The following is a 9,483-nucleotide window of genomic DNA, read 5'->3' on the forward strand; positions in this document are numbered from 1 at the left end:
AAAAGCATGGGATAAAACCGGACTCTCTGAATATGGCGGACAATGAGGGCTGCTGAGAAGCCAAGGACAATGCCACTGGGTTTTGATCCTACTTCATGTTCTGGCTTTGTGGGAGCCTAGCCAGTTTGGATGTCCACCTTCCTAGACCAGGATGGAGCGGGGAGGACTTTGGACTTTCCACAGGGCAGGGAACCCTGACTGCCCCTCAGACTGGAGAGGGAGGGGGAGAGGAGAGGGAGGAGGGGGGAAAAGGGAGACGGGGAGGGAAATGGGAGGCGGGGAGGAGGCGGAAATCTTTTTTTTTCAATAAAAAATTATATTTAAAAAAAAGAAGAGGGGAATAAGGAAAACTGGGAATGGTATGTAAAATAAAAAAGATTTTTAAAAAAATAAAAAAATCTATGTGAAAAAAAAAAGAATCTTTCTGTTCCACCTTTAATCCATGACTCAGGCAGCTAAAATCCAAAGGAAGCCAGCCCTCGAGGCTCAGGATTTAATCCCAGAAGGTCCAAGAAATCTTGCAGATCTCACGTGCCACGCAACTTTATTCCTAAAATGAAGTTCTGGGGGTATACAAAGTCGTTGTGGTTTGAATATCAAATGCCCTCTGTGGGCTCACGTGCTGGGAACCTTGGTCGTCAGCTGGTGGCCTTTTCAGAAGGTTGGATTCTTGGGGCTCTGCCCTGATCAGTGAATTAATGCTCTGATATAGTCATAATTTGACGACCTTATTGTGAGTCGGCAAAAAGTAAGTAAAGCCTGGTTGGGGAAGGCCAGGGTGTATCCTGGGGAGAGGGGCTCCATCTTACCCTAGCCCAGTCCTGTATTAGCTTTCTCCTCCGCAGGCTCCCCCGGACTTGATGCCCTGCCTCATCACCAACCTAGAATAACAGGAGCTAAGTACTGGAGACAGAATCTGGGAGCCATACTGAATCTTCACCCCTTTCCATTGTCTGCACACGGATACAGAGTAACAGACGAAATCCATTCCACAAGCAGGTTGTTAAAGATGTGTATTCGATGGTTTCCTACCATCGAATTCATTGTAGCTGGCCATGAATATGGAGCTGTTTATCACAAAGGTTTACCATGAAGCATTTTACGGATACTGATTATCCTAATACTGCAAAGTTGTAACAATGTCTCCTGTTACACAGCTACAAAGTTAATTCATGATTCAAGCCCTATATTGACTCACACTACCTACTAAGGGTGAGGAAGTTCCCAGTCCTCCCCTGCTGAGTGCAGTGCCCAGCTAGAGCAACAATGTCGGACAAACGAAACAAGGGAGAGTTCCTTGTCTGAAACAAGGGAGAGTTCCTTGTCTACGAAGCTCTAAACATGGGCAAACATACGCACAGGTTGCCCTGGAGAAGATCGCCGTGGGCAGTGAGGAAGGATCTGCCTGGTACTGAAATAACTTCATCCGGACTGGAATTCACAGATACGAAGTTTCACTTAAAATTTGTGCCTGTAAGCCAGGCAATGGTGGCGCACGCCTTTAATCCCAGCACTCGGGAGGCAGAGGCAGGCGGATCTCTGTGAGTTCGAGACCAGCCTGGTCTACAGAGCTAGTTCCAGGACAGGCTCCAAAGTCACAGAGAAACCCTGTCTCGAAAAAAAAAAAAAAATTGTGCCTGTATTTACATTGTATAGGTATACTTCGATAAACATTAAAATAAAAAAATAAACAAAAATGTAAAACAATGAGCTGTGCCCAGGCACAAAGAGACTGAGATGGCTCACTCAAGACCCGCCCGATCTTGGTGAAATTGCCTTTCAAGTCAACTTTACAGCAGCTGACAACTAAAGACCAAAGGGGAGAGGGGATGATAAAGGTCATCATTTTGGATTCTGTAAATCAAACTCTTCACAATTTTAAGATTTAGAATGTGGGGCAAAAGGGAGGATGTCAAAGGGACCCAAGAGGTGCAGAAGAGCAAAGGGAGGGAAAACAACCCGGAAGAGAAGCCCTGTTGCAGACCAGAGGTGTCAGAGAAGGCAAGGGAAGGGCGGTAGATGAAAATCTGGGGGAGCACTGGAATCTTCTACATAGGGAGTTACTGCAGTCCTATGACTCCCACCCACTCCTCCCCACGGAAGAAGAACGCTATACTATAAGGGGGAGCTGTGGGGATGGGATAGAACAGTATATGTTAAGGGAGTGAACGGCAGAGAACGGAGGAGACTGAGTCATTGTCTTGTGCAAGCATCCATCTCTGCTCTTCAGAAAACTAAGATGCAACAGAAATCCAAATCGATTCTAGCATCTGGTCATAATAAAAATGAGCCCTACAGGGCTGGGGAGACAGCTCAGGGGTACAATGTTCACTGTGCACGCATGAGGACCTTGATTGGGATGCCCTGTACCTACGAGCTGGGTATGGCAGCTCTCGTCTGAAACACAGCACTGGAGGAAAATGTGGGGGGTAGACAGGAGGGTCCCTGGTGCCATGGCCAACCAGACTGGCTGAATGAGAGCTGCGTGTTCACCAAAAGAGCCTGTCTAAAAACTAGGATGGGTAACAGTAGAAGACATCCAAAACCAACCCCCAGCTCTTATGCATGCACACACGTGTATACCCACACATACATACACAACACACACAAAAACCAACACTAACTTTGATGGTGCCTGATGAGGTCAGAGGCATAGAGTTCGGTGTCGACTTGGAGTTACAGGTGGTTGTAGCCACCCATTGTAAGTGCTGAAAATCAAACTCTACTTTCTAGCAAAAGCAGCACATGCCTGTAACCCCTGAAAACATCTCTCCAGCCCTTGATATTTTAAATCCTTTGAAAAATGTAACTTTGCTGGGAGGTGGTGGCACACGCCTTTAATCCCAGCACTCGGGAGGCAGAGGCAGGTAGATAGATCTCTGTGAGTTTGAGACCAGCCTGGTCTACAAGAGCTAGTTCCAGGACAGGCTCCAAAGCTACAGAGAAACCCTGTCTCAAAAGAAAAAGAAAAAAATGTAACTTCGTGGCTGGAGAAATGGCTCAATAATTAAGAGCACTGGACACTCTTCCAGAGGACCCAGATTCAATTCCAATACCCACATGGCAGCTCACAACCGCTCCACTTCCAGGGCATCTGACACCTTCACAGACATACATGCAAGCAAAACACCAATAATAAAAAGTAAATAAAATAAAAAATAAAAATTTTTAAAGAAATGCAACTTCAAAATCCACCTAAATCATGTATAGAGCTAATGTTAATATGCTTAAAATTTCTGAGTTTGATGGTTCACGTACGTAATCCCATCACTTAGGAAGTTGAAGCAGGAGGGCTGCCGTGAGTTTAAAACCACTCCAGGCCAGAAAGATTGCACTGGACTCCCCTGGAACTGGAATTACAAACACTTGTGAGTGCTGGGAATCAAACCTGGGTCCTCCAGAAGAGCAGTCAGTGTTCTTCACCACTAGGCCGTCTCTCCAGCTCCTGAAACCTTTTATTTTACTTTGTTTTTAACTGGGTGGATAGGAATGTGTGGGCACATGAGTGCAGGTGGCTGTGGAGGGCAGAGGAATCAGATTCCCTGGAGATGGAATTACAGGTAGCTTTCAGTTGTGGGCTGCCCAACATGAGTTCTGGGAACTGAACTTGGATCCTCTGCAAGAATAGAAAACACTCTTGAACTCCTGAACCATCTCTCCAAGTCGACCTTTTCTTAGTATAAGTTTGTTTCGTACTCATTTGTCCTGAGATTCTTTTTCTGTGGCATAAATTGAGATTCTTGTTTCACATGAGTAGAGGTCTCAGAACTCTTTATGAGGTAAGTATGCATACAGAATACCATAGCATCCTGGGGCTCCACTTGGCTGGGAATATGCACACACTTTTAATAACGCGTACGACAGCTTAAGTCCCTTTCTCAATGCCCTATGAACATGCACATCTCCATTAACCTGGTTTAGACTCCCACCTGGGGGCTGCAGAGACCACTCCGCAGTTAAAAGCACTGACTGCTCTTCTAGAGGACCCAGGTTCGGGACTCCCAGCACCAATATGGTGACTACAGGCTCTGATGCCGTCTTTTGGCCTCCATGCACAGTGAGTGCACAGGGCACACAGACGGTTGGGTGAGACACACCCACACAAATGATAAATCTTTAAGAAAGACTACCACCTGCATCATTTAGCGTACTCTACTCTGAGCAATGAAATGCTTTTCTTCTCCTTACCAGCTATTAAACCTGTGCATGTTCTCTTCAGTTGTGCCCCTGCTATGTCTGGATATAAAGGTAGGGGAGCTGATCCGGTTTGAACTGGTTTGAGTTTATGTGCAACGAGGAAAACTGTCATCAAAGTGACCTTTTCGAGGGACTCCTCTCCTCACCATCTTATAAATATTCATAATTGAGCATGCATGTAATTAAAATCAGATACATTCCAGGTAGGGACATACTCAGTAAAGGGTATACAACTTGAAACTGTCAATCGAAATAGAAAACCATCCGAATGATGCCTAGTAACCACCCTTCCCTTTCCTTTGAACCCCAGACAGTCATGAATGTCCCCATGCATGTGGTCTGCTGTCACTCTTGCAGGGGATTTCTGTCTGAGTTGTCCTGTCACTTCAGTTTTGGACGCAGTTTCTTTGCTGTTTCTCAACCTGTGTTTATTTTTATTCCGATGCTTGAATAAGAGGCTAAGAACCTAGACACACCTGACCCAGACCCTCACCACAGTAACGGTGAGGCTGCTCTAGCTGACAGGATCCAGCAGCATTCCTCTTGGCCCCTGCTTTCTGAGCCATACCCTCCCCACCCCACTGTGTGAGCATGTTACAGTAGAGCACTGGAGTTAGATGTTGGCTTTGGGCCATTGAACTTTTAGGATTTCAGACATAAATTATAAATTTAAATGAAATATGCTTAGCCAGTGTTGGGGCCACAAGTATTATACAGTAAATGTACAGATGACAGATCCTTAGACCCACAAGTGTACAACTAATGGGGTATAACTTATGGGGAACCCATTCAGCAGAACTGTAAGAACACTTGCAGACACAGGCAGTTTGAGTTTGAGTTTATGAGTTTGAGGCCATCCTGGTCTACAGAGTTAGTTCCAGGAGAGCTTGGGCTGTTACATAGAAAAACCCTGTCTCAAAAAAAAAAAGAAAAAGAAAAAAAGAAAGGAAAGAAGGAAGGAAAGGAAGGAAGGAAAGAAGGAAGGAAAGAAGAAGGAAAGAAAGGAAGGAAGGAAAGAAAGAAAGAAAGGAAAAAAAGGTCTCTGTGGGATGGAAGAACAGAAGAACTGAGGCAGCTTCATGGAGTCCAAGAACCTTGCCATCAAGTGCAAAGAAGTCCTTACAGTTTAAACAAGAACTCACCAACCATGACCTACATAGACTGGGCAGAATAAAGGCACCTCAATAAGTGCCAGTGTGAAGAAAAGGACAGGAACCAGGCATAAGAGCAACATGTGCGTCCCAGTCCCTCACCTGATGCTCTGACAGCATGGCATGTAACAGGAGGCCGCTTGTCCATTTCCCCGCCACCCAGCACCGAAATAACCACACAAACTGTATTAATTAAGTCACTGATTAGCCCATTAGCTCTAAAATTTTATTACGTAACTCTTACATCTTAATTTAAACACCATTTCTAGTAATTTGTGTATCTCCACGAGGCTGTGGCTTACCGGCAGAGCAACATGGCTTCTCTCTGACTCTGTCCTTCTGTGTCCTAGCATTCAGTGTAGTTTTCCCCTCCTAGCTCTGTTCTACCCTATCACAGGCCCAAAACAGCTTTTTTGTTAACCAATGGCATTCACAGCATACAGAGGAGAATCCCACACCAATGTCACTTTGTTCCCACTTCTACAGAGGATTTAGGAGAGGGAAGAGTCCTGAGCTTGACCCAAAATTAGCTAAGAATAAGTTTCCTACACTAACTAAACTAATGATTGTCAATGACGGTCATAGAAAACTCAAGGAAGTCACAATTCTTGAGAGTTTAGATTTGTAGCAAAGAAGTCATACCAGCAATGCACAGAAAGGAAGAAGCAAGAACTAAAGGAAGAAGAACAGCTCGTGCTCTGGGAGTCCAATGCACATAGACGAGGTAGTTCAGCAGCCTGCGGTTCCACTTCCAGGCTAAATCAGGAAGGCAGATCTCAGCCCAGAGGGACTAGAAGAGTACAAATTCCTCCGGAAAACCCTAGACTGGCTGCTGAAGGTCAGAGCACAAGGGATGGTAGCACCAACAGGGTCATCTGTACGTTAAAGGATGTGGTGTCTCTGGATGTCTGGAGACACCTAGGATGGGCTTGTCTGGATCATACAGAAGGACAAAAAAAAATGGAAGGGCTGTACTCCAATGCAGACAATCTGAAGAGCTGGGAAGAAAGAGGGCGCAACTCACAGAGTCAATGTTTATTCCCTCTCGTTCATTCCTTGAAGTCCTAACTGCCAGTGGAGTGATATTAAAAGAAAGACCCTTGGGCCGGGCGGTGGTGGCACACGCCTTTAATCCCAGCACTCGGGAGGCAGAGGCAGGTGGATCTCTTTGAGTTCGAGGCCAGCCTGGTCTACAAGAGCTAGTTCCAGGACAGGCACCAAAGCTACAGAGAAACCCTGTCTCGAAAAACCAAAAAATAAATAAATAAATAAATAAATAAATAAATAAATAAATAAATAAAAGACCCTTGGAAGATAATTAAGCAGCCAGAGCAAGAAAATGAGAATTCATCTCCTAAACAGCATGAAACAGAGAGGGAGAACTGAAAATGACATGAAGCCTGTTCCCAATGACATATTTCCTTCAAAAAGCTGTATCTCTTACGCCTCCACAAATAATGCCACCAACAGGGGACGTTCTTAGTGAAACCACCGCACTTGCTCTGTCTCATCTGCTGAGACACTGGAAAATTACAGCGGAGACAGAGGAGGAAGACACCGGCAAGCGCTACATGTTCACCTCGTGTTACATTGGTTCAGGTCTGATAGACGATTTCCAGGTCAGAAAGTCAGCCGCCATCAGAAACCAAGAGAGTAACATTTGCTCTGTCTTGTGAAACAATGTCCTCTGGGCATGACATGGCCATTGCCCTTTTAAACCTCTCAAAGCTGTGATTACCAGCAGCACAGGGTCTGGACAGCACATCCATGTTCCATTTTAGGGGAAGGGACCAAAGGTTTTATAGGCAGTTAACAGTCCCTGGGGGATGGGAGGAAAGAGGCCTCACTCCTCCCATCCCCCACAACTTCCCCTTCTCCCACAGGATGCTTATACAGTTGAGGATTACTGGGTAGGTGAGAGACGTTTTCTTCAGTGGTATAAGCACACAGAAGTTGCCCCATATTCCTGTTTAAAAAATAAAAAAAAAAAACTCATCCAATTAGTAACCATAACCTAACTCATTGGTTCACCCAGCTAGACTTAAGGGAAATCTGCCACCTTTGCCATACCCGGGGTAAACTCATGATCACCTTGCCTGGAAAAGCTCATGCAACACTCTGACAGCAGCTGCAGGCAAAGTCCCTCATCTGGAGCCTAAAGGAGACAGTTTTGAGAGGCTAAGAAGGGAAAAGGAAAATCTGTCTTTGTTCCCCCAGAAGGCAGACCCAAGAATCACTTATGAAAATCTTCTCAAACAAGCTGCTACAGGTTCATTCTTTATGTGCTCTTGGAAAGTAACTTTCATAGGCCAATGTGAAGAACTTCATCCCTACGGTTCAATGCTCCTTGCACAGATAATTACAAACGCGCGTTCTACGAAGGTCATATGCAGTGAGTAACGGAAACCATAATAAGGAAGCACTTAAATTTCAAACTGCTGAGCATTTTTCCCCCTAAGGTGACTTTTGTGAATCCGGTACTAAAGCTCTTCTTAGCTCCAGCTTTCATTAGAAATACTGCGTGACTTTTTATAGGAGAATGCACTTTATAACTGCAAATACACGTGTGTACCGTTGTGAGGGACGAACAGTGTACGCCTCTTATGAGCTGTGCCTGCGTTATTTAATGTACTATAAAATAGTGTAATCAGTTTCTAGTAATGCCATAACTCACATCTCAAGGGGCGTTTCTCCTTCAAGAGCCGTCTTGGAGACCATACAAGTACCGCAATGGTTCTGACATTGGCCAAGGTTAATTTTTTTTTTAGCATCATCTTTGTGTGTCCCTGTGACAAGAAATGCTTAGCTTTTGAGGCCAATTACCACTTGTAAAGCACTAAAGTATCTTCTAGAAATCAGACCAGTAAAGTTAATGAAGACATTGCTAAGAGAATGAGCTTATACCAGCCTCTAACTGACCCCATTAACGAGTTGGGTTTTTTAAGGAGTGCAAATGTGGAAGCAGTGTCTGAATAAATATGCAACCTCTCGAAAAGACACCAGGAAGAAGTTTACATGTGGTATGACTTGCAGAATTGTCACAGTCCTTCACTTTTATCATGCATACAATGTTGCCACGGTTGTGTTGGTGGAACCAATTGAAAACACCACCCAATTTCATCTCTCCTTACTTGGGACCCAACGCTAAGCTAGCATCGACCAATCATGCCCCTAGCAAGGACCAGAGCAGGAACAGTGGCCAACATTGCCGTGGTTCCAGTTGAAATAAAGACTGGATCTGCTACAAGCCCTGCAAATGCAGTGACCAGGGACAACTGGCCTGAGTGACATCTATACTAATAAACCCAAATAGAATAAGTTGGGCAGCAACACCTCTGGGCTCCTGTGAGTTCTACACAGTTAGATAGGAAGCTCAACTCCAACAATCACAGAAAGCGACAGCCAGGTCAGTATTATAAGGCCATTTGATCATATTTTGAGTGCTTCATCTTCAGTATCTGTTGCTTGAAAGCAGTCGACTTTCTCACTTTCTGTTTTGCAGTTTTAACTGTGATCAATGAACCTAGACAGACAGGCAGGCTGGTACTTCAGTCATCATGAAGCTCTGCTCTTTAGTAAAACATCTGTATAAACATCCTTGTTCCTGGGTTACACCAACCTGACTGTCAAGAATTAAGTAAACAAGCTGTTAGATGCAGTTCCTTGAAATGACAATACAATGCATCTCAATGTCCAAAGGAAGAAACTGTAGCCAGTACTGTTGTTGCTCTTCTCCAGCAGACAGCAGCTCACGCTTTCAAAGAAGGACTGAAAAGGGCCAGAAAGAAGAGGAGAGCTAGAACACTGCCCCTGTAGCCACGGTGGTTCAACTAGAACTGGGCTATTTCACAAACAAGAGCAATGAACCATCCCCACAGGTATAGACAGCAATTAGCATTTTGAAACCATCAACCATGCGGGGTAATGTCAAGATTTAGTTGATTATTTTCCATGATGGCATTTTATCAACAGCTCTACTCATAAAAAAAGAAGGAGAAGGAGGAGAAGGAGGAGGAGGAGGAGAAGGACGAGGAGGAGGAGGAGGAAGAGGAGGAGGAGGAGAAGAAAGAGAAGAAGAGAAGAGAAGGAGGAGGAGGAGGAGGAGGAGGAGGAGGAGGAGGAGGAGGAGGAGGAG

This window comes from Alexandromys fortis, unplaced genomic scaffold (assembly GCF_014885135.2).
Source record: "Alexandromys fortis isolate MF-2015 unplaced genomic scaffold, M_Fortis_MF-2015_v1.1 scaffold_37, whole genome shotgun sequence".
Classification (NCBI taxonomy): domain Eukaryota; kingdom Metazoa; phylum Chordata; class Mammalia; order Rodentia; family Cricetidae; genus Alexandromys; species Alexandromys fortis.